Source organism: Ambystoma mexicanum, chromosome 12 (assembly GCF_040938575.1).
Source record: "Ambystoma mexicanum isolate Mex_15411 chromosome 12, UKY_AmexF1_1, whole genome shotgun sequence".
In the NCBI taxonomy this organism is placed as follows: domain Eukaryota; kingdom Metazoa; phylum Chordata; class Amphibia; order Caudata; family Ambystomatidae; genus Ambystoma; species Ambystoma mexicanum.
The window spans coordinates 470,940,109-470,966,523 of NC_090936.1; the positions used below are offsets into that span (position 1 = coordinate 470,940,109).

Sequence of the window (26,415 nt, forward strand, 5' to 3'; positions counted from 1 at the left end):
TTACAGATGATATGGGGAGTACATGAGGGTAAAAGGCCTATAGATTTCTCAGTCACATGTAAATACAGATCCCAATAAAACTCCAGAAACTGCTGAGTAGGTGCATAAAAGTAAATATTAAAGTGGCAGGGTCTGAAGCCACTGTACATAGCTTAGAGAGGACTGGCCCAGAGATACTAAATACAGAATGATCCATTCACTCTGAATGGAGGGAGTGCTCTAACTTTTTAAGTTTCAATTGTGTCATGAAGTTGATGGCAACTTCTGAGGATTTCAGCTCTGGGATGAGTTAGTTCCATAAACGTGGACCTTTTGTCGACAACAAACATGGGTCCATGTTAACGCCCCTAGTATTGGTAGTTTAGATATTCATTTTACTGGATGATTTGAAGGTTCCTGGTGGTTGTAAGCAGGGCGCAAAGTCATTTTGGAATTTGGGCCCCTTCTTCCAAATCAACTTAAGGGTTATGCGTGGAGTTTCCAGTTAAAAATTGTTTCCTCAGGGTAGCCAGCACAGAGTTTTTAGGGTTTGTGTGTTGCGGATAGCCAGGCAGTCTTATTCATTATCAAATGTTGTTGATTTATTTACTTCTTGGGTAGGCCCATGTAAGGTCATTGCAGCAATCTAGTTTGGGGAGAATCAAGAAAATGATCACTTTTGTTCTCTTAGCTATGTTTAAGACTTGAGGAGTCTTTTGAGAATATGTAACTCCAAACGTGCTCGCTTGCACATAGCATTCACATTTAGATACAATTGTGAAGATTAGCCATGCGTCACATTTAGATAGAATTGTGAACATAAGCCATGCATCACATTTAGATCGAATCATGAAAATTAGCCCTGTGTCACATTTAGATTGAATCGTAAAGATTAGCCACCTAGAAGAATTGAGAGTAACCAATGTACTAACCACACCTCTCCTGCTCCCCTCCTACACACCTCACTTATACTATACACACCCATCCGGCTAGCTAAACTACAAACAAGCACACACCCAACATAACTAACAAGTGCATACAACACCAAACCCAGGCACTGGACCTTACCTCTACAGACACAACCAGCCAGTGCGCACAACCATAACCTTAAATATCAGCCAATGCAACACATAAAACACACACCAACATAACAGACATGCACACACAACAAACATCACAGGCATTGAACCTCACTGTTTCGGATACACAAGCCAGTGCGCTCAACCAAAACCTTAAACACACAAACACTCTAATAATCTAGTTTTTGAGTTGCCTTGGTTAGAGGTTACCTTACTAACAGAATGACTTACAGTGGGGTTCTCGGTAGAGGGTCCCACAGGCTCGGAGTGGTCTCTTAAGGTTGCCTCTCTAACCAATTTGGTTTGTTCCTGTTTCTTCCTACTTGGAGGTATGGGGGTACTGGACACTACTCCTAGAGTTTTTAAGTAATTCCCCAACAGGACAATCCCAGGCACATCATTCTGTACACTGACAGGAAACCTTACTGTCATATTGTTACACTGAATGGGAGCTGGCAAAATTGGATACATTTGGACAGGGCCTACAGAAAATCTAGTGGGACCTTTGGGTGCCTTAGCCACATCTTCAGGCTTGAAAAAACGTTCATCCACTACTGTTTTGCTGGCCCCAGCGTCTCTCATGGCAGGAGTCTCCTGACCATTCACAAGAACACTGTCCATATAATATTCTTTGGAGTTATCTGGAATTGTATCATACACATCCATATTCTGGTTTTCACACAGACCCAGGCACACTAAAGCTACACTGGTTTGAACTCCAAAGGGTTCATCAGTCAGTAAGTGAATGTGGGCACTAACCATTTGTACTTCTTCCCCAAGGATTAAGGCTAAGGAGGAAGTGTTGACCCCTGCAGGTTTACCCTTGCATTGGGGATTCTTTTTCACGTGGTCCACAGACCCACATACAAAACATTTCCCAAATGCTCTCTAGAATAGGGGTTTCTGCTGACCTCCCTCTGGTTGGGCACCAGAGGGTTCACTAGATCTACCAGGTTTCCCATGGGATCTACCCTTATTTTGTTTGTGGCCCTCTTCTGAGTGGTTGGAATTAGAAATATCTTTATTCTCACCTTGTGCTGCTTTCCCTCTGCCTTTGTGTGAGTAGCCCCAGAATCCTTATGAGTGGCCCTGTTGGCTACCCATGAGTCAGCTGCGTGCGCTAGTTTCTTAGGATCAATTTCCTTAGAGTCAGCTAAGTGCTGTCTCAGCTCAGGAGAGCAGGCATCAAAAATAGATTCAAGTAAAAAAAGATTTCTCATTCCTTCAAAGGAGTTTACTCTGTAACCCTTAACCCAACCATCTAAGTTCTTCGAACATTCACATACCCAGGTAGCCCAAGGGGTACCATCAGTCTTTTTTAGGCTCCTAAACCTCTTAAGGTACTGGGAAGGAGTCTCCCCAAATATGGATATTAATGCAAGCTTAACTGACTCATAGTCCTTTCTGTTACTGGCACCCTAATCAATAACAGCATCACAACAATTCTGGGGGAGCCTAGACATGAGCCATGGAATCAAATAAGTCCAACGTATTCCTTGAAGACCATAGGTGTATTCAAACGTACTCAACCAATCTAACACATCAAATTTAGGATCATACACACTCACTGCTTCTTTAGGCATGTGAGGCCTCTATGGACTACTAGACCTAGAAGACCCTGAAAGGGAAGCAGAATCAAGGGGCATCTTTTTTCATTTTCATTTCATGCTGCAGTTCTCTTTAACTTAGTTTCACCTCTTCATGTTTGTTTTAGGATTGTACATCCATTTTTTTAAATTCCAACTCTAATCTTAGTCTTTCAAGTGCAAGATATTCTGGGCTTAGATTTGGACCTTGTGGGGTCACAATAGGAAGTGACTGAGGTACAGGGGCAGGCTGTGGAAGAGGGTGGCACCTTCTGGAGACTCCTTTCCCTCCTCTGACTCTTTTTGCTGATTGGAGTTTAACTCTAAACTTGCATCCTCATCATTATCTGCCACAACATATTGGTTAGTAGGTGTTGCAGGCCTACTACCCATGCTTTGGGGATTTAACAACCTTACAATGAATTCACATTTTCTCCTTTCAGAGGCAGACCCAGCTTTTCACAGATCTTGTAACTGATCTACAGTCAGGCTAGTGAGAGCTGACTCATTAAAGTTATCCATATAAGGCATGTTACAATTTGCTTTATCTTTTTGCTGGAGCTTAGCCTTGTGGCTGGTTTAGTTGGGCCCAAGTACAACAAATAGTCAATGTAACCACTCTATGCCAATCCCCCAGCCTGCCACCAGTGTTAGCTAAGAATTGGTGTAGTCACACTGTGTGAGACTATACAACACGTATCTGCTTGGTATTGGGTCTGTAATACACAAGTTGGTAGTGTGACTGAGCAGCCAGGCCTATCTCAAGAGGGGTATATATGAGCTGTAGAGCTGCACAAGTAAAATTTGTAAATACAAGTAACCAAGTACCACTTACACTCAAAGTTTCAGTTATAAATAGTTCTTTATTTATTTAACATCAGTTTTAAATAAGCATTCTTTAAAAAGGCAATTCGTTGTAACAATTCAAATACACTTTAAAATTACTTTTCAGAGTCAAATAAAGCTTAGTGGATAATCTTTGGATATGCTTCATACACTACTCCTACACCCTGAGGTGACTTCAATCACAGATATAGTATTTGCATGTATATATCACACCAATACACTTTTGTAGACTCTAAGTTGCAGAAAGGAAAGGGTTAGGGAAGTAAAAAGGTTAGGGCAATTTCTTAGCCATTGTGAGGACAACTTAATCCTCCAATGAAGTCTAGATAAGCCTTTCCCAGCAGTACCAGTATGCCACAAGCTACCACCTATGAGGTACACACAGTATCAAAGTCAACGGATTTAGAAGAGTGCCTTTAGGGAGCCAGGACAGCCAAAGTCATTTGGAACACAGTTTATGGATCTGATGCACTTCTTGGATAAAAGTCTTGCACAAAGTTAGAGAGTTCAGAAAAATCACTGTAGGGTCGTAAAGCCTGTGAGAAGGGAGTTGAAGTCAACTCGAAAAAGGTAAGCCAATGCAATTCTCGAGTGAGAAAAGTGTGGCTAAAGGCAGTAAGGTAAGTACCCCAAGCCTAAACAGTACCTATGGTTAGAAGAAGAGTGGTCCAGCTGGATTCCGTCTTGCTCCAGCGATGCAGACCCTGGTTCCTGAGCCTCAGTCGTGAAGACAAGAGGGAGGATGTCTGGAGGGCTCCTACAGCGGTACTTGGGAGGTCGTCGGCAGCTACGGGCTCTTTTTAGTTCAGCGGCAATACACGGTTTCAGCGCTTAGCAAACAGCACTGATGCAGAAAACAGGACACCAGTTGGACTTCCTCTGCTCCCTCGGTCCTGCACTCTGGTGAGGGGACTCTGGATCTGGGGGTCCTGCTTCGGGAGGGTCCTTAGGAGGCTCCTGGAGCTTTCAGCCGGATTCGTTTGGCGGCAGACATTGCAATCGACTATGGACACTCAACCCGTGGCATTGGGCTTCCGCAGCAACAGAGAGCCACAGCAAGTCGGGGAGGGTGGTCCAGTGGAGTTTGTTTCTGGGTTAGTTGGTCACACTAACCCAAGGGGAGAAGTCATTCCATCTGGAGCTTCTCTGTCGAGGTGAAAAAGGAGGTCAGCACAGCAGTAGGGCTTCACTGGGCAATTAAAAGGTCCAAGAGGTTGCAGCAAGCTTCATTCATGGTTTCTTCATCGGGTGTATCTCCCAGTGGTCGACTCTGCCTGTAGTCCCAAAACCTTACCTTTTAAGTAGGTTTCCCCCATTCATGCAGAGCTTAGGCTGTCAATCACACAGGAGGGTGGCTGTTCTCCAGGATAGCCAGCCGGCCAATCAGGACAAGTTCCATTCAGGCATTCCTAGAGACAAAGGGCAGGAGAATTTCAGGACCCTCCCTCTCATCCTGACCTTCCATACACACTAGAGCCATGGGCAGGCTCCAGGGCTGAAGCACTCCAAAGGCAAGATGAACAAAGGGCTCAACCCGATCTCAAAGCACAGAGTAAAACCCAAGAAAGACCTCACAAACAGAAAATGGCGAAAAAAAAAGACTGATCCATTTTGACAAAATAGTCACCCTACGGTGCTGTACTGCAGCTGAGGGTTCAGCCTGTGGTAGAAAAGCACAACGGTAGGAAAAAGTAAACCACTGCCACCAGCCATTTAAAGTAGTGATGGTAACATAAAAATGTTAAATGAAAATGCAGGATAAGGGCCTACTAATGAACTCCAACGTACTCCACATAAGATCATGTGTTCTGGACCCACAAAGAGAAACTGTAGTTCACCCAAGAAAAGGTATTTAAACCTCAAGAGAAATCTAAAGGATTTCTCTGTGACACTGCACTGAAGGTGCTGTGTGTCACCATACAAAAAGCAGAAGCCTATGGCGTTTGTCAGACTCCCAAAAAAAGTGAAAACACCAAATCCAAATCAGGTAAAAACACATAAGAGAGTGAGAAAAAGGTTTCACTCATTCCAGGGTTAAAAGTAAAAAGTCCTAATTGCAGCAAACGAGCTGGGGGTCTCTAAGGTGGGAGGAATTAAGCACTGAAATGAAAATTCTCCCGAACACCTCCTTCTTTGAGAGCCACGTGAGCACCTGGAGACTGCCCCTGGGTTGTAGCGGTGCAGGGTATTAATCAACATAACATAACATTTATCTGGGAAATGAGATGAAATCAAAATGTGTGACATTTCATGCTGGTATGGGGTCCTTCCGAGAACTTCAGCCCATTTGAATAGGAGGGGCATTGTTTATAATTATAATTATTTTTTTATAATGCGCTTAATATCAGAGACCAGTTTGTAAGCGCAAGACCGGGATTCAAACTTGTGTTGCTATGCGTTGTCTTGCTTCCAAAACAAACGCGTTGCCCCCGAGATTTTCCGATTTTTAGTATGGACCTAGATTTTCATGCCCCATAAGAATTTCAGTTTGTTCTCCATTTAGGTGGCAACTGTCTCTTTACCTCCATCCCTGAACCTGACAGCGGTTCAGTATTAGTAATGTTTCTGAGCAAACAAAGTAGTTGGGTGCTGTTAGGGAACGTTTTGCACAACCCTCTGGTGAGGGCTGTGTAACAATCCAACCTAACTGTAGAACAGTTTTTCTCACCAAAACAAAAGATCAGACTCTCTACAGTGGTCGCTGAGCTGTGGCAGAGTCATCAGGCTTAACTCAAGGACAGGAGGCTGGCAATGAATTACAGTTAGTCCGTCCAACAGGTAACCAAAGTAAACAGACAACACTGGTATAATGATCAATATAAAACTTTACACACACACAGCCCTACAGATGAGCGGCATATCTGCTACTTTTACTCTGTAAAATATGCAGATACATGCAACAAAGAAAAATAGGGAGTACTAATACTCCCAACAAAAAATAAGAAAGTGACAAAATAGGACTCTTTTCTGTGCTTCTAACCACACAGTTCCACAGATATGTTGAGATCAGCAGTACACGTAAAGCCACAGGAAGAAGCTCTACTATAATTACTGCCTGATCTCAAGAGGTACAAATCTATATTTTAATGTGCCTTGATGAGTAGGTGCAAAGTCATATTTAGAGGTACAATTCTATATTTTAATGTGCCTTGATGAGTAGGTGCAAAGAAATATTTATTACAAAAACATTTCTGTTTAAGAGTTCAAATACTATTTTTATTATGCTTATAAACTACTCCCACTAGGAATCAGACTTACTTTCTTTACTCATTGAAAATAATTGTTTTCCCAACTTAAAAAAATAGGCAGTGAAATACTCCCACTTCAAAATCGTATCTAGGAACCTGCACACACACATATATTACACGGCCCGCGATAGTGGGCGTGTAGTTATGGTTAAGTTGCTAAACGCATAGGAAGAGCACTTTTTCGGCAGCTTATAACTTTGCTCCCCCTGGACGAAACCTCACCAAACTTTGCAAAAAAAGTATATGGCTGGCTCTGAATTTTGTATATGATATGTTTAGTCAGCATACTCCAGAAATGCAAAAGAAAGATTTACAGTAATGGTAGAGTACCTGCAGGATGAGTGTATGAAGAAAAAGATTTGTTGCCCCGCAGATTTGATGATTATTTATAAGAGAGCATTTTCACCTGACACTGCTTTGACTACTTTGTCGCTCGATTTCACCTTATTGCTTAACAAATGTTTAGAGTTGCCTACTTCTCAATTGCCAATGAGAGGGGTTCCTCTGACATTTGTTCCTAAAGTGGAAATTCCAGTTGATGCCGTAGCAGGCACACCAGCTACCACTATTGAAGCTCATATGTTTTGCAATTTGTTCATGTCCCATTTTCCAGTGAATACCATTAGACAGTCGATTCCAGATATTAGGAAAAATCCTACCGGATTTTATAAAGAAATAGAATCTGTCTTGCATTCATCAGTTTTCACTCTGGGTGATATAGACTTGTTGTTCCCTGTGATCCTACCTGCTGATTTATGGAAACATATTAGAACTGTAGATGATCAGGCAGGGCTGGGTGACACATGGGTTAACTTAGTACGGTTAGATGGAGAAAGGAAAGCTGGTGAAAGACCACCACAGGTGATACTGACACTGCCAGACAGAATAGTAATTAAATTGAAGACTCTAGTTCCAGAGAGAAGGATAGTTTGGGACAAACTCACTGCTTTTAACCAAGGGAAATCTGAAGGTGCTACCAAATTCTTTAATCGGTTCGAACAAGTATTTTCAGATTTTAGTGGCTAAAATTTTAAGCAGTGAGCCAGGGAAAAGGTTGGTTGTGGATATATTGGTGCGTGGATTGTTGCCTGATATTCAGTCACAAATCATGACTTCCGAAAGTGCTTGGCAAGCTAAATCGCAGTCCAAAGTATTGCATATGGCTAAACATTACGAAAATAGGGTCAATAATGAAAAAGAAAGGATTGAAAAGAAAAAGGGAGACCTGAAAACCAAAGTATTGTTGCAACAGATAGTTAGAGGGACTGGAGGTGGGAGTACACAGTTTCGAGGTCAGTTTGTTCCACAAAGTAATGCGTAGTTGGGTCCTGTACACATGAACCAATGTGCTTATTGCAGACAAGAGGGTCATTGGCGAGCACAATGCCTGATCCTTCAGCAGATATCGAATAACACATGTGGTGTCATGGGTAGACGATCCAGAAGCTGCCATGCGGTAGTGGGTGCTGGTAGAAGCCAGTTTGCCCCAAATCCACAGTGTTTCTCGCAAGATAGCCAGCAACCTAGTATAGATAGTAGAAATATTTTTGATAATCCTTCAACTGCCTATCTTTCTGAGGATATTGTCTTTGATGATATTTTGTTTCGTTAGGACAGCCCGAAGTAGGGTCTGGAACCTATACCTATTCCTGTCGATCAGAAAGGGCCCTACGTTGAGATGAAAGTGGGGAATAGGAAGCATCTATTTTTGATAGATACAGGAGCGCGGAAGTGTTCCATTGATCATTCACGGGTTCCAGACATTCCAATGTCAGGGAAGTATAACGTTTCTGTAGGGTTTTCTGGCACGCCAGTGGTTAGTCTGGTTTCTCAGCTGGTACCGATTTCACTGGGGCCATTTACAGATTACTGTCCATTTCTTCTAACAACGAATTGTGGTGAGAATTTGTTGGGGTTGAATCTGTTGAAGGAATTAAATGCGGTAATTCATTGTTCTTCAGGTGGAGTACGTTTGACGATTTCACACCAGCAATCTTCTGTCTCACAGTTTTTGACTAGACCTTTACCCCCTGAATTTAGTGAAGTTCCGGCGTGTTTATGGGCGGTTGATCACAATGATGTTGACTTTTTGCAAATTGAACCTGTTAAAATTGTTTTGAAACCAGGAGTTAAGTTGCCACGTATTCCACAATATAAAATTTCAGTTGATGGTGAGCAATCTCTAAAAAGCATAGTTTCTGATTTTGTTCATCGTGGAGTGATTGAGGAAATTGCAGGAAGTTTGTGGAATAGCCCGATTTTACCGGTGTATAAGAAAGGGGATGATGCAATTCCTTTCCATTTTATCATTGATTTGCATGCTATCAATAAGATTGTTGCTCCACAATTTCCAATTGTGCCTGATGTAAACATGATATTAACAAGGATCCCAGCTTCTACTACTCATTTCAGTGTGGTGGATCTTAAGAATGCCTTCTTTAGTATTCCCGTAAATGTGATTAGTAGATATTTGTTTGCGTTCACCTTAGGGGTACGCTTGTTTACATTTACTCGTGTGCCACAAGGGTACACAGAGAGTCCGAGCATTTACAGTAGGGCTTTGAAAGAGCAGCTCGATACACTTGAGTTGCCTAACGCTTGTACATTGTTGCAATACGTTGATGATCTTCTCTTAGCTGAAGACTCAGAAGTTGCTTGCAAAGAGGGTACCGTGTCGTTGCTTATTCATCTAGCAGAGCATGGGCATAAAGCATCATTGAAATATTTTCAATATTGACGACAGGAGGTCGCCTATTTAGGCTATCTCTTGTCAAAGGAAGGAAGTAGACTGACACCTGAACGGATAAAAAGCATCTCTAGCATGTCTGTCCCAAATACACAGAAAGAGGTCAGAGCCTTGATAGGAATGGCTTCTTACTGTAGACAGTGGATCCCGAATGTTTCGCTAGTGATAAAACCAATGTTGGCATTGACAAAGAAGGGCATTTCTTTGCTTCTATCGTGGAACTTGGAACACCAGAAAGCTTTTGATCTGCTCAGCACTAGTTTTGGGCACACAAAATGATGACAAGGCTTTTGTGTTGTATGTGCACAAATGTGATGGATGTGCTTTGGCTGTGTTAACGCAGGAACATGGGGGAAGAATAGACTGTGCAGTTATTTTTCCTCCACACATGATCCTGTTGCATGCGCTTTGCCAAGATGTTTGAGAGCTGTCGCTGCTGCTGCTGCGTCCGTAAAACAAAGTGAGGGTATGGTTTTAGGTCACTCTGTAACCGTGATAGTACCCCACTCCGTAGACGTTCTATTGAATAGAACGCAAACACAACATCTTACATCAGCACGATTAACAAGATACGAGCTGATTCTGTTTGCACCGCATATCAAAATTACAAGGTGTTGCGCATTAAATCCGGCCGACCGATTGCCTGTTCCGCAAGAAACTGCTTGCAGTGACGAAATGTCACATGACTGCCTCTATACCACAGAGCAAGAAACCAAAGGCAGGATTGATTCAAATGACACACCATTGAAAGATCCACAAGAGGAGCTGTTTTGCGATGGCTCCTGCTTCAATCTTCCGGATGGTACATCCACTGCTGCTTATGCCATCAGAAAATATTCCTTAAGCATGGTTTTCGCCGTTGTCATTGCTGTGGCATCTTTCACAGGGAAGGCTTCAACCCACTTGCTAAAGGCACAAATGATTACCAGAACATACTTGTAATTTTGGCAGCACTCCATTGTGCCTTCCCCACATTATGCTGTAAGCATACCATACAGTTTTGGACCAAACGCTCAGCAGTCTTTGAGATATTTATATTTACCCAAACAGGTTCTAGCAATTTGCAGATTTTTCTAGCACATATGTGAGTAGGACCATGAGCCATAGTAGCCATTGCGGTGACATAAGCATCGGGTAGCATCCATCTGTTCCATAACCTTCATCGTCTAAACTTGCTAAACCCTCAGCCCATTGCTTAAGTTCTTCTGGAGTGGCATCAGCTTGAATATTTTTTATCAAATCAATTCCTTCATCTAATATACAGGTGTTTGTGGCTTCTTTAGTGACATACATTTCTGTATGTAAAACTTGTATTTGATTTATCAACAGGTGCGAGAAGCCCTCCCAGTTAAATAGGAGGGGCCTGGTCCCCGAATTCGACCAGGCGACTGGGTGCTTACCAAAGCATTTGAAAGAACATCCAGTCTCGCACCGCGTCGTAGCGGACTGTTCCAGGTTCTGTTGGCCACACAGACCGCTGTACTGTGGAATCAGAAAAATACAATATTAAGGCTTTTACACCATGCAAAGGAAAATACACCGACACAGGCTTGTAAAGATTCCCAGAATCTTTATTACAAAACTGAACAGTTATAAAACAAAGTACACAAATAGCTATTTGGCCGTCAATACATCACAGAGACCACAAGCAGGGTTCAATGTGAGCAGTGAGCAGGATTTGCTAGCTGGACATCAGCGTATTTATACATTTTCGTTATAACGATGTCCAGCCTCTTTCAAGTTAATCATGTACTGGGCTTGGGTCACGCCAGGTTCGTTCCTAATTTACATATCTCGTGCATGCGGTTTACTTTTTTAATACATTCACTAACAAACATTATTATCCTCTAGTTTAACGTTACACTCTTTACACATTGCTTTAATACAGATCAAACAAGTGTTTCGCATGCCGTATTTGGATAGCATTATTGTTCTTGTATACTTGTAGGTTAACATTGCTGATTCAAGTAATCCCCTGATCCCGAGGTCAACAAAGGACAAGGTCTACATGACCCTAACATGTAGCCTGAAGGCAGGTTGGACATTAACTCTCCTACAGAGGTTGAAGAGTTTAAGGCAAGAACAAGAGCACACGAGACGGCCATTTTAGACTACAGGGTGACTTTGTACAATAAACTAAAATGGCGGCTCTAACCTAAAATGGAGGCTTGATTCACTTGAGGTCACGACCTTGTAATACGAATTTCCTTGCAAAGCGACTGGGCATAGGCCAACATATACAATGAGGACGAAACAATATTATATCAGTTCTAACAGTACGAGTAGCAGGAAAGCGACACTGGATCCACGCGACTCACGTCAAGAAGATACCTTTTCCTTTGCCACTCGACGAAGAAGAAAATAAGGAAACTGTTTGTTCTGCTTTGTACGATAAACCTGTCTTGAATAACACCAATGGTGTTTTAGAGATTCTTCCTGAACCCGTGGGGCTTAGGGAGACTGCTGCTTTGTCTTCAAATTCTTCCTCAGATCTTTCTGCACCCTTGAGCAATCTTGCCTCTGTTTCACCACTTCCATCAGGAAGCAACAACACTCTGTTTGCAGATCACGCCGTACCTGGAGTCTTGAGGTACGATCTTCATCCACGGCACTAGACTTAGAGAACAGCACGGCTGTGCCCACAAGAAACGACTATTGAGCTAGTCCCTTGACACTCTCGCTGAAACATAAGTAAGTGGCCGGGACCGGCAAAGTTACCTTCAATCCAGATAAATCACATGGTCAGGAGATCACCAACAAACAAACTTAAGGAGTTTTATCGTAGAGACTTTTGGGGACGAACTTTGAGGAACAATGCCTGTCGCTAATTCTACTCGTACGAAGCAACCGATCCATTGTGTGGCTAACAAAGACATTGGACATCAAAATTCATCGTCCTTGAGGACTTACTGTTTTCTTGTAGTTATGTTAACTGGTCTAACAGTTGTGACCGCGCTTGGGTTCTGGTATATCGAAGGGGTGTGTCCACTTGAGGCATTGTTACCTACCGAGAGTGTACCCACTATGTCTTCTCCTTTCGTGCATCTGCACACTCTACCTTCTAGGGATTCCCAACACAGACAGGGTTACCACAACAATACACTTTTATTAATCATGAATACGACCCATGCGATTTTGAATAGAACAAATTGCTGGATATGTTCGCATTTGCCACAACACGGGGAAAAAAGGTTGGGCTGTATATTCATCCTTTGCCTGCTACTACTGCATGCTACGTTACTCTAAGAGCACTGTTCTTTGGTCGTTGGAATGATAGCATCTCTGGGAACTTTGATGGGACTAACTTGAATGAGTTTTAAAGACGAGTCCTGACGCCTCTGGGATGTTCCCTTTTTGCAAATAGAAGCAAACTCAATGTTGCTTGTATTAGGCCTTCCGATAGACTTTCTAGACCTTTCCAATCGTTTATCTTTTTCAAGATGGCTCCCGTAGGCAACTGGGATGCCACGCCTCCTTCTTACAATATTAATCACAGCCCCAACTCTGTTTCCTTCTGCATACAAAGGGATGGTTCTCAGTCAATGGGTACCTTTGAGGGTTGTACCAATATTGCAAATCTGACTAGTGAGGGCAGACCTTTGTATGTAGGTGATCCCGTTTATTTTGTCTTTGGAAATGAAGCTTATCCTTGGTTACCTAGAGATTGGCAGGGTACTTGTTATTTTGGTATCTTGCTACCAGGGGTATTTGTAGCTAGCACCTCTGAGGTCTCTAGAGCTCGTCCAAGGCGGAACGAGAACAATGATACTGCTTCGCAGGTCATGGGTGATGTAGCAAAATCCGTTGTACCATTTTGGGGACAGATCATGAATTCTGAGGATATTAGGATACTGGCAAGAGTATTGGAGAAAACCATCAACCGGACCACCGATATACTATACAATATGACGTTAGAACAAAAAACAATTAGATTAGTGGCTCTACAAAACCGGATGGTGTTAGACTGGCTGAGCGTGGTGGAGTATGTAAATTGGTGGGATCTGCTTGTTGCGTTTTCGTGCCTGACTCCTCCCCTACCATATTCAAGGCAATACAAAATCTGCACATCCTAAGTACAGAAGTACATGTTCCCGAGGGAAATTGGGATCTTGGTGCTCGGTTGTGGGACTTTTTACGGTCTTGGGGATGGAAACTCTTTTCAGCCTTAGTGGTAATCCTTGGTATTCTATTGTTCTGTTGTTGTTGCATACAATGGGCTTCATTCCGAGTATGGAGGTAGTCATGGCGCTATTTGCGCCATGACTACCTCCCATACCGGTACCGACTCCGACCTGGTTCAATGGGGACTTACCGGTGTAGTCCGACCTTTGCGGGACCGTTAAGTCCCCATCGAAAAAGGCAATCCCCATTCCCATTTGAGCCCCCATAGGGCTCAATGGGAATGGGGAGGGAGCTAATAATGGTACCGCAATTTGCGGTACCGTTATTTGCTCCTTTGTCCCTTTGCGGCTCCCGCTAAGGGTGCCTGGTAAAACCAAGCACCCATAGCAGGACCCGCTAAGGGACCTCGGAATAGGGAGCAAAGGAATTACCGGCACCGATGTCCTTACCGGTGCCGGTAATCCCTTTGCACCCAACTCGGAATGAGGCCCAATGTCTTCCTGCCATATGTTCAATGTTAGGGGGATGTTGTGCGCAAACGGTAGGTACATTAGGGCCAAAAATACATGCACCCGAGAAAATTACTAACGTCTTTGTAATGAAGGATATCACTATCAAGGATCTAATGGCAATCGATATTTCTGACTAATGTGATTCAGGATGTACGGACATTGAGACGTGGGGTTTTGAGTAAAACTAATGTTTGGGTAATGCTCTTGGCTTAGGCCAAAAGTAGAGTTTGTTAAACCACAATCATATAGTGCCTCCTTATTATGATTATTGGCCTAGGCCCACTCGTGTTACACAGAAAACCACGTTCTATAATGTTTCTGATTTTGGGTTAACTTTGCCGCCATTTTAAGACTCATCCACCATTTTGATTTCAACTCATGTCCTAAAATGGTGGACTGTGTTTTCAACTTGCAGCCAAGCTGAATGACCTTTGAGTTCTCTTAATGTTTAGGTTGACCGAGAGACGACTGTTTAAACTGGGCAAAGAAACCTTGTGCTTCATACGAACTTCCATTCAAGTGTTGTCTGTACTCACAAGCCTCATCCTTGTATAAACACTGAAACAATGTAGAGTAAACATCGACAGTATGCTCTAGCTGAACTTCATTGTAGTGACTCTTGAAACAAGGCTTACTGCATATACGAGGACCTACAGCACCATTGTATTTTCATGGAAATGTACACCTGTATAATCCTTTGCATAATATTGTAACATCTGTCATGTGAACTAGGCACACACTCTAGCCAGTGAATGATTAGCTCGCAGAGAGGCTGGACAATGTTCTGAAAATAGTATAAATATGTCTGTGTTTTAGATGTCCAGCACTCTCACCCCTCACTGTGTTTGCTGGTACACACTGCGAGGTGTTGGGAGCCAGATAGCTATTTATTTTGCTTTGACTGTACAGAGATAAAAGATACTTGTATTTTTTCAGCCCGTGATTGGTGTATTTCATTTTGTGGTACTAAGACTAGATATTTCTTTGGTCTTTCAATATGGCGTACATCATTGCCCCTGTTGCACAATAGGGAGCTACATGTCACCATCTACGTTGGCTATGGCTAGGCCCTTATAAGACCCTTGCTTGAGGAAGTGTTTTACCACATTGCACCATGAAAGGAAGTCATCAGCATCAGAAAATTGCAATATGCACAATGTATACAGCCACTCACATACTGGTATGCACAGGCAACGCAATGTAATTGAGTGATGTATGTACAGATGTGGCCTGGGTGAAGGTTGGCGTCGCATTTGCAGATGGGGCCTGCATTACACATGACATGAGAAGTAAAACATAGGTTGGACTATGGTGTGCAGTTTGTGGTGAGGTCCAGCGGTCAGTGATGGTAGAGGAATGGCAGAAGCAGAGAACAATGGCGAACACATGAAACTTGCAATGTACACTGCAGTACAGTGTGTTGCTTGTGCTAAGCCTGTAGCCCTTTGATGAATGGGTGCACACCTTGCACTGGCAAAAAAGTGCTGGGGGTGAAGTAGGTTTCACAATGTTGCCTTTGATGTGTGGTTTGAGATTATTGCATAAAATGTTGCTTGTATGGTTGTGGGGATTGGTTGCAATTCTTACCCTGTATAGTATATGCCAGGACCTGATGGAGTGACGCCTCCTCCAGTGTGTCCTGTGGGAGAAGAGGTGAAGTAGTGGATGCTTAGAAGTGGCTAGGGGTGACCTGCATGTACCTAGCCACACCTTCACCTGCATAAGTTTGTTATGTTGAGCTGGGTGTGGCCAGGTGCTACACTTTTGGATGTATGGCAAAAAGCCTGTAGGCCGTAGGCCGGTCCCTGAAGAGGCTAGACCTGCTCAATAGCATGCCACCATAACGCAGACATGCACTTTTAAGTATGCAGGTCTCTGATGGTGGTGACGTTGAAAAAATGGTTCTGCAGGACCTTGTAGATGTGGTTGAACAGCACAAGTGAGCTATATGCGTATGGTACCATGTGGTACCCATTATGCCACCACCTTGGATATTAGGGAGCCACATGGCACTACTTGTGGTTGACTTGAGTTGCCCTTTGTACCACCCATCATATGTTACGTTTCTGGATTGTGGTATGTGGGAAATGTTCTCTTTCATGCGCCCATTATGTTGTGCTGGGTCTAGGTAAGCCCTACAGTATTGGGCACATGGCCAAGGGCTGTAGGCCATTGGTTATGCACCCAAGAGCCTATCCCTTAATGACAGCCAGCGTACCATACTTCAGCCATGTAGATTAGCCTCTGTTTCTGTCCGAGGATGGTGTAACACTTACCTGGACTCCTCAGGAGCGTAATGCCTTCTCAGCCTGTAAACCTGTACTTGGGCACTTTTCAGATTCCTTTTCTGTAAAAACGATAATAACAACAATAGAATGGTTATAGCATCTAATTACTGAGAAGGTTCTGCCTTAAAATGTATACTTTTATAATTCTCCCCTCTCACCTGTGTTTATTATGTGTGGAGCTCTCCATCCTAGTTTCTACAGGGGCGTGTAGAGATGGAATACAATGGAATCTTGGAATTCTGAGGACTCAATAGTTGTTGGCGTTGAAAATGCCTATACTTTTCCAGAAAATGTCTTTGGGTAAGTATCTTGGGGAAAACGCTGTATTCTTATATATCTTGTAATATTCCTATGTTGGAGAGATCTCACTTTCTAATAATGAACTTTTCTTTTGCAGGTTCTCAAAATTCGGAAAGGTTTATGGCTGCCGATGGCTACGAGTTTACTCAGGATGAGGAAACGTTAAACAACGTAGGTTCAACTATACGGAGTAACTTCAGTCTTCAGAAAGAGCACAGAAACAACTGTGCTGTGAGAAACTTGCAGTACTTTAGGTACGGAAGCTTATTTAACTTTCTTTAGTATTTTTCTATTCAGTTGGTTAGATAATTAAATACCTCTGTTTTATCTGCAGATTTTCGGAAAGCTAAGGAAAATCCTTTCGGAATGTGCGGAGGCTGCGGAAGAAACTTCTGGCTGAAGATGCTGCGGCTTCGGACGAAAACTGCTGTCCGATGATGCTGCGGCTGTGAGAGAAACATCTGACAGGAGCCGCTGCGGTAATAATGACCACTACTGACTGAAGATACTGCTTTGAGGAAACTACGGTTCAGTAAGTATTTTCTATAAGTTCTGAGATTCTGTTGTCTTTTTCTGTAAAACAAATGTCTTATATTTCTCTTCTTTGACAGGTTCTGTGAGGAGAAAGCGTTGGTAGTGTTACCCACTGTCAGCGGAGAAGACGCGAAGCGAGCGCTTCAGCAGAGGCGGGGTTTAAGTAGCCCCCTCTGTAATATCAATGGAACGCGCTGCAAGATATGAATGGATCTTGCGGCGGACATGTTTGGAGTATAAGGCCAATGTTAACACTATGAAAGTTTATGGAAACATGCTGGGAGTGATGCAAATGCCATGTATGTCAGGCTAACACCCACTTTTGACCCACTGACTGAGGTAATGTACTGGCTTATCTGGGATGCCTGAATGTAATATGTGCTCATTGGCTGGGATCATGACAGATACCTTTCAGTAATGGGTGCGGAGAGCATTTTACACTTGGTGGAACAACCAAAGTGAGGTGCAGCATTCGCAAGCAGATGGTGTAGGTAATTGTACGTGTTGCACATTAGGCTGTAATTTGCCCACAGCTAGAGGTCGGGAGGTGTTTTATAAACAGAAGAATGCGCGCTTTTATGTGCAGTGCAGGGATGTTCAGCACCGACTATTAGGGAGCCACATGGCACTACTTGTGGTTGACTTGAGTTGCCCTTTGCACCACCCATCATATGTTAAGTTTCTGGGATTGTGGTATGTGGGAAATGTTCTCTTTCATGAAGCCATTATGTTGTGCTGGGTGTAGGTAAGGCCTACAGTATTGGGTACATGGCCAAGGGCCGTAGGCCGTTGGTTGTGTACCCAAGAGCCTATTCCTTTGACGACAGCCAGCATACCATACTGCAGCCGTGTAGATTTGCCTCTGTTTCTGTCTGAGGGTGTTGCCCTTTGAATAATGGGTGCAGGGGGCATTTTACACTTGGTGGAACAAGCAAAGTGAGGTGCTCCATTCGCAAGCAGATGGTGTAGGTAATTGTACGTGTTGCACATTAGGCTGTAATTTGCCACAGCTAAAGGTCGGTAGGTGTTTTATAAACAGAAGCATGTGTGCTTTTATGTGCAGTGCTGGGATGTTCAGCACAGACTATGACAGCATTAAGGAGCAAGATTTGCAGTAGGTCCAAGGAAATGGAATTTCTTTGCCCTCCATTGGCAATGCTGTTTTGTTTGCCATTCTGCATGCAGCATTGCATACAATTCTGTAGAATTGTAGGAGAAGCGGTGACGTTCAGTACGTACAAGTGTGAGGAGGAGAAGGGAACAGAAACACATCAAAAGACATAAAAAACAAAAAAATGTGTAAGCAAGCATGTACATAACAAAAACAGGACAAACCCCCCCCCAAAAAAACCCTTTCCTTTTCTGAGACAGTAGTACAGCCCCAACTCCTTATCCTGTTTTACAAGAAGTGCAGAAGGCTTTGGTGGAAGTGAGCAATGTATGCATCAACTGTATGTATTTGCTTGGAGTTAGTAACATGCAAGGTGTGCTGCGTGTGCCCAATATTTTGTGAAAAATGTGCAGTAAGTGGGGTAGTGCGGGAACAAAAAACAACTTTGAAGTGTATACGCCAAGTGGCAGGCATCCTACTGTTGTGCATGCATTGTGTGTATGATATCATATGATGTGCGATTGTATGCTACGGCACTCGTAATACGCATACACACACATCTAGCAAAGTACACCGAGGCCCCGGAAGGCAAACCGAGAGGAGACAGAGACAATGAACGTACTAGGCCAGGTGTGACTTCGATCGCCCAAGTGCATGGGTGGAGGGAGGGGAAGGTACAGTACATGGGAAGAAGAACACATGACAATAAGTAAAATTACGGGCCAATTGTGCCAAGCGTATCGATAGGTGCACACACAAGATGGTGGATGCACTGTTAGGCATACAGGAAACAGTCCTCAACTGCGGAGTTTGCTAGAAAGCCAGTGTAGGGGTTTGCCTGGCAGGGGGAGGTGACATGGGTCCAACATCACAGAGTCGTCAGGTAAGTAGTGCAGATTAAGTGTACGACATGCAGTTAGCCGGGGAGATGAGCAGAAATAGTAGACGCAAAGAGAATGACTTTGAGGTGCTTCCAGAACCGGCGATGGTTCCCCTCAAGTGTCAAGGAGGTAGGGAGCATGTTGCGGAGGGAGGCCCCAGGCGAAAAAGCACATCTACCAACAACTGCTTTTTTGCAGAAGCGCGTGACCCTGAGGGAGTTGGAGACGGATGAGGGAAGAGCCTGCGCACGCAGATATATAGGGAGTTACATTTGAAGGTATTGTGGTCTCAGGGCCCAGAAGGCTTTCTGCATAATGCAGAGTCTTCTCACTTCATTACTCGCAGCCACTTGGAGCTATTGGTGACATTTCAGTGCAGGCGACATACCATCCCAAGTCGTGCACTCCTCTTCAGCATGCGTTGCAGAGGGTGGAGAGTAGAAGGGGGCCGATTTAAATAGAGCCTGCTGTAATAGTGCAGCCTACCTAGAAGTACAGCTGTGCAGACAACGTTGCACACACATATCACTAACGTGCTACTCCATCAGAAAAAAAACAGTATGCTTTTAAAGACCGTACTGCCCACCCAGTGGCAGATACCATGCACAGAGGCACTGTAATACGCATACTGCAGAAACATTTCTCGTACCTTAAATTTGTGGTAGTCGCTGTGCAAGCGGATGAATGTGGATGCACACATTTTGCAATCTATTACCAAAATTTGTAGTGGACGTGCTGGCAAGTGACAATAAAGTAGCAAGCTGATTTTCTAACGACATCTATGAAGTGTTGCACAGCACAGACAGTGTTAGATGGTAACCTCTTGGATAGCATTGGTGGAATTGTGTGCCCATTGTTAGGGAGAATTCTCTGTTAAGGCTAATTTCCCAAACCTAGTGAGTCCCCCAGCAGCTTTGCTGGATTTTTTGGGTTTATTTTTTTCTCCTGCTAAGAGTGAGACTCTTTTTCTCCCATTCTTAGACATGTTTTGAGGTGTTCCTTTGACTTTGTATGTGTTTTATGGGCTATGGGGCCCTTTACCCCATAGGGCTTCATGTGTTCTTGATATATGGGTTACACAGCACCCTCCGTGCAGTAACCCAGGGGTGTTGTAGCGACCCTCAAACATAGACTCCATACCCTGGGACTGACTACTGTCTCCCAGGGCATGTAAAGTCACCATTGGCTTTACTAGTCTTAAATTGTGAACAGAACCAGTACAAACCATCATATTGTGGACGTACTGGTCGGGGCGATTCGATTGCCCCGGGGTCTGTTGTTCGAGGGGGCACTGTCCAGTCCCCCCCGACCAAGTTTTGGCTGGTGGCAGTGGATACTACTTTTTATATTCGACCGCGAATATAGTCCTATGGGATTTTCCCATTGTTCGAGGCTACCACTTTTTAATATAGCCTCGAACATACCGCTGGTTTACTAATATAATTTAAATGCACCGGTTGGTATTTTTTGCCGAAAATTGGTTCCAAAATGGCGTTTGCGTTCGCTTCTGTGACTCCAACCCAAGTCAACCCCTTTGTTCCACTTTTTGGCGGGATTCTCCACAGAAGCCTCCAAAAGTGGTGCCACTCTGTCTGGGTACCACAGGGGGCGTGGGAGGGGGTTTAGGCACCCTGGACTGAGTTGCCTCAGCAACTCAAGCCGCACTCTTGTGTGATTGGCCCAAGTGGTGAGCCGCCCGGCTCACCACTTAGCATGTTTGAGTGACAGCTAGGCTGAATGAATGGGGGTTTTCTGCATAAAAGCAGGGCTTGGGGACTGGAACTTCAGAAGTCGCCACAGGACCTAAAGAATCTGAGGAGGGAGAAGCCGAGCCGACCTGCAATGACGACACCACCGGTGGAGCCCTGCTGAACCATCTCACCACTTTTCCCGACGACAGAGGAGATCTCCAGTCCGGAGAGTCTTCTTCCTTTGACTGGTGGGGATAACCAGTTTGTCCATCTTTTCGCCTTCCTGGGCCATCTCGTGGCCGCCTTGCCCGTGCCAAGCACCCCGGCAACCGGAATACCACGGTTTACCACTACCGCGAAGAAAAGGTTAATACCTTGTAACCAGGGAAACTCTGCGGCTGGTTTTCTTCCCTGGCAGTGCAATGACCTTCAGCTTTCCTCCATGTCGAGACCTCCTCTTCCTCTGGACGAAACGCCGACCTGCACCCGCTGCCAGGAACAACTGCCCCTGCTGGAGCGTTCTTCCCATTTCAGGTACTGTGTCCCGCCTGGCTTCCCTTGCGACAGATCGTTCGGGGTGACAGTAAATCCTCGACTTTCTAACCTGGGTTAGCCTGGGGCCTGTTAACTAACTTTTCCTGACTTGATCTCAATCTTTTCCGAACTATCTACCAAGACTTTTTGGGCATAACCCTGCTGTGTGATCCTGGACACATTTCGCTTGTTCTCTCTAAGAGTGGGCCTGGCATTTGAACTCACTTGCTCTCCAGTAGACTTTGCCTAACCTGCCTCACTGTGGTTCTTTGAAAAGTATTGGAATTTGTGTGCTTTCATAACTTTGCCTTTTCCCTCCCTTTTTCCATAACTTATTAGAGTGCCATCTTATGTTAAGCGCTCACCTCTGTCTGAAAATAAGTGGTGTTTCTCATTAAGACTTGTCTAATAAGTAATCAGGGTTGTATATATATAATAGTGACTGTGTGTTGAAATTACTTACCTCTTTGTGTGCTAGTGTAATTTACAAGTGTTTCTTTAAATAAATAATTATATACTTTTACACCAAAGCTCTGGTCAGTGTTTGCCTGTGCTACTGTATCTATGTACCTATTGTGTATACTCTGTATACTGCCTAACTCATCTTGAGAGAAGTCTGACTGCTCAGCCACAGCTACCAGGTAAATCTGGGTGGTACAGACTGCTACCAATTGGGTTTACTGCCAACCACCTGTAGTCCTAAATCTTTTGCAGTGGTCCCTAAGAGAACTGCACAGGTTTCTGCCTAACACCCATTTACCCGTACCCAATGAGGTGGTGCTGGACAAAAGGTAGTGGAAAGGGAAGAAGGACTGCTACTGCTTTAATCGGGTGTGGCCTACGGTGTAGTTTGGGACCTGTACGTGCCACAATCTGTGCTTTTTACGTGGTTGTCCAATGAACATGGGATTTTGGGGATTATTCAATCAGGTACTGTGGGTGTGGTTCAGAGGAAGGGGTGTTGAAACTACTGTACATTATTCTCTGCGTAGTGAGGCTGCCTGACATGACGAAACCCATTGTGTTGCCTATAGGTGATGCCTTTTTACTAGATCTGCACAAGTATGCCCTGGAAAGAAACTTTGATGGCAATTTCGGGTTGGAAGGAGTGGTAGCATTGTGGAACGGTGTCTACGAGCGCAGTTTCGCCCACATGGATGCACTTTGCAAAGACCTGGCAAGTTTCGGAAGAGGCGAGATTATCGACATCCACTACGGCGGCTTGCACATGGGTTACATGTCTTGTTTAGCCTTGTTCCGTCGACTAAAAAGGTTGCTAAAGCTAGTGAAGAGGCGTTTTCCCACTGCCAAGGTGCTGTTCTCATCGATAACACCACGAAGAGTGTGGGCCACTGCTCATGGATGTTGTTCCGAGCCAGACGCAGGAAGGTGTCTCATCAACAGAAGTATGTATACTTTTTGGTCCCCTGCTGGGATATTCTTTTGCAACAATGACCTCATTAGTTGTGGAAATGCGGAATTTTTCCAACCAGCTGGCATTTCCTTGTCACCCATTGGTAATGCTGTTTTGTTTTCCCATCTACAAGATGCAGTGAAGAGTTTACTGTAACAATGTCCGCACAAGAAAATAGGAATAAAAAAAATAAATGAAAAGGTGTTCCTCTAGAGGAATCTAAAATACAAAAAATAACAAAGCTCTTTTAAGAGCCGCCCGTTATAACAAACTTCCCGTACCCTGGTTGTACGTTATGCCCCCACGCTCGCACACAGCAGGAAATCAACATCCGGGGATTTTCAGGATGGCGGCGATGGAAATGGGACTATGGAGCCACATGGATTGCGCAATAACATTTCTGGGCGGGCTGTGCACGCAGAGGACTGATGTAAAGAACTGATACTGTTACATGGAGAGCCGTTCAATGTCATTGGTGGAAGCATGTGGAACCTTTCAACAGTACAAAATGACGGCATGCTGCAAAGAACAAACTGGAAATGGAAGAAGGAATGTTTGTGCTTCATTTGGGCATGGCCGTCGCCGTCTTTGGGTACACGCACGTGCATATACTCCCTTCTTCTGAAAGTTACCAATGACATTGCGACAATGGGAACTATCGCTGCTGCGGGTGCCACCAAGGCCTGTTCACAATTTTCGCTACTAGTGTGCATACCTAGGCACAGTGACATGGCTGCTACTAGTTGCAGATGCACTGTAGGTGAGCAGATGTGGTGCACCATTACTTGCAGGGCAAACCTATGTGGCGTACTCCGCTGCTCAGGAAAGGCGCAAACAGATTACACAGCACTTCTACGGTGTGCCTTTTGGGCGGATTGTTGTGGACATTTTCCACCCAGAAAGCAGCCGTACATTGTTCCCAAACATGCATGCATGTGCAATGGGACATAACGATGTGCTTGTAAGCCTGCCCTTTCCAAAAAATACTGGGTAGATTGCTCAACCCTGCGATTTGCCGCTGTCGGAGAGTCCGCCTCCTGTCCCCGAAATGAGGGCACACGTGCACTGTTGGTGTGGTCGGCTGGTCAAGTTGGCACTGCTGTCGTCATGCAGCTCGAAAGGCACATTGGGGGATTTTGAGGATGCATGCGTATGCAGAGGGCTGTTGTAAACAACAAATACTGTGACATGGAGAGCTTTTCAATGTTATTGGTGGAAGCGTGTACAACTTTTTGCGCGTACGCAATGTCGCTGTGCTGCAAAGAAGACACTGCAAAGGGAAGAAGTCATGTTTCAGCTTCATCCGGACGAAGCCGTCGCCGTACTTGGGTAAACGCACGTGCGTATACTCCCTTTTTCTGTAAGCTGCCTATGCCATTGGGACAATGGGGACTGTTGCTGCTGCGGGTATGGATGACAGGAAGGGACGCTCATAATTCTCTCCACTACCGTGCGTATTCAGTCAGAGTGAAATGGTTTCTGGTAGTTGCAGACGCATCGAAGGACAGTACTTTTAGCCATTCCACCATTGCGAAAAGTGAAATACACCCAATTTCTTCTAGAAATGGTTTCAAGAGACACTCTTTAACCCCAGCCTATCCAGGCCTGTCACGTGCATTTGTGACATACTGCTCAAGAACATTCAGAGGCCCCCCGCAGTGTTTGTGTACCGTGTGCGGCCTGACTGATTGTGTAGGAAACTGAGTGATATCTTATGAAGGTCGGTAATGCACTTTGCACAGACCCCCACCAGTGTATGTGTACCTTTTGAGGTTTGAGTGACTGTGTAGGAAAGTCAGTGATGAGTTCTTTGAGGCTCTGTGCACGTTTCACAAACCCCCAATACTGTATCTGTTCCTTGTGATATCACATTGCCTGTGTAGGAAACTGAGTCATATATTATGTTTTATTTACTTTTTTATTCACTTATTTGGATTTGTAAAGCACACTAGCGGCCCAGGGGTATCGAGGCACTCTTGCATGACATTGTCTTAGTTACATGAACTTGTCTTAGATACATAGGGTACTTGTGTCTTGGTTACAGGGATGTAATCTTATAAAGACTTTATACATAATCCAATGCTTTATCAGATCCGAACACACAAGAATACAAGCAATGTAAAAAGAAAAGCAAATTTAAAGCATACCCTGTTCTAACAAAGAAACTCCTGCTCACGGCCACCAAGGAAAGAAGTATGTCCTTCTTCGTCTCCATCAAATTGGATTATGAAACTCATTCCATTCAAGCAATACAAAAAGCATTGACAAATTGTTTGTTGAAATTATTAAATAAACTGGCAAATTATAAATAGAATAAATCAACATAAGAGTACTTTTCGCTTCCCGAAGATCCACACTTTGTGGTGAAACACCTGTAGAGGACTTTTTCTTGAATAACTAAGGATTCTTTTCTGGAATGATTTTGCTGTAGATGTGTCATAATGTTTAATTACACATTGTCCCAAATGGACATAGTTGTGCTTGTTTGGCAGTAGTTGGTGAGGGAGTCACATGTAGCTCCTGCTAACTGTTGAGTGGTAAGCTAGGCAGGCCCTTCTCTGCTACAAATAGCATCTACATTGCTCCTAGCTGCCCTGATTTTGGAACCATGTAATGTATGTTTGCTCATATTTTGGCCCCATTTTTCTGATGCTTACTTATTTTAATGTAAAATTACGGTTTGTAACACCAAGTACACTTGTTTTTGTTAAAAAGTGTAGGCTTTGTTAGGCCTCTACAAAACAAAATATGTTTGATGTCAAGATACTCTTTGCTATTTAAAAAGTTACTGCATTCACCTACTGAGTACACTATTATTACTTTCTTTACTTGCTCGTCTTGACTCACTAACATGTCGGTTGTTTTACCAAGACCTATTAAAATGGTTAATTCGTACAGATGTAATACATGTGTCGTGATCTCATACATTGCTCACTAGGTTTCATCCAGTTCTAAAAATCCAAAGTGAATGGTGTATAACATTGTTGTTATTGATATGTTTCAAGAGGAAATTGTATTGTGCTGAGGAAGAAACTGGTGACACTATGTAAACGTCACTCATTTGGTACTTCTCTTTATCATGATGGGTGAGAGGATATGGGATGGAGCACACCAGGCACCTCGCTCCTGTGATCTCTGGAAGCCCATATGCCAACTGAGGTCATTTCCTGTGATGTCATAAGGTCAAAGTTAATGTGAAATAATTTCATGTTATGTCATGTCATTTCATTGCGTGAAGTTGCTGTGGCATCATTTCCCGTTATGTCATCAGTATGGTAGGTACAATTTTTGAAACGTTAACATGCCTACACATTTTTGGGCACAGAATATTGGCATCTATGCTTTTGGACGACTGTCCGCTGGACGTGTTTTGGGCTCACTGCGTTGTGCACATGTGCGTGGGTGTACTATGCTCACTGTTGCCAATTTTCTATGGCGTAATAGTGCGCAACACGTGCACCTACCATTTTGGGAAGATGCTGGTTACTTATAGGGTGCACCAGGTGGGATGCTTATTTGCATACATATCTGTAGGACGTGGGTG

General features: G+C 43.9%; 1 protein-coding gene across 1 annotated transcript in view; it reads right to left on the reverse strand.

Annotated features, from left to right (window-relative positions):
* Positions 1 to 26,415, reverse strand: part of LOC138513680 (V-type proton ATPase 116 kDa subunit a 4-like) — a 4,716,919-nt gene that overhangs the window by 546,057 nt on the left and 4,144,447 nt on the right. The gene's annotated exons all lie outside the window — the stretch shown is intronic.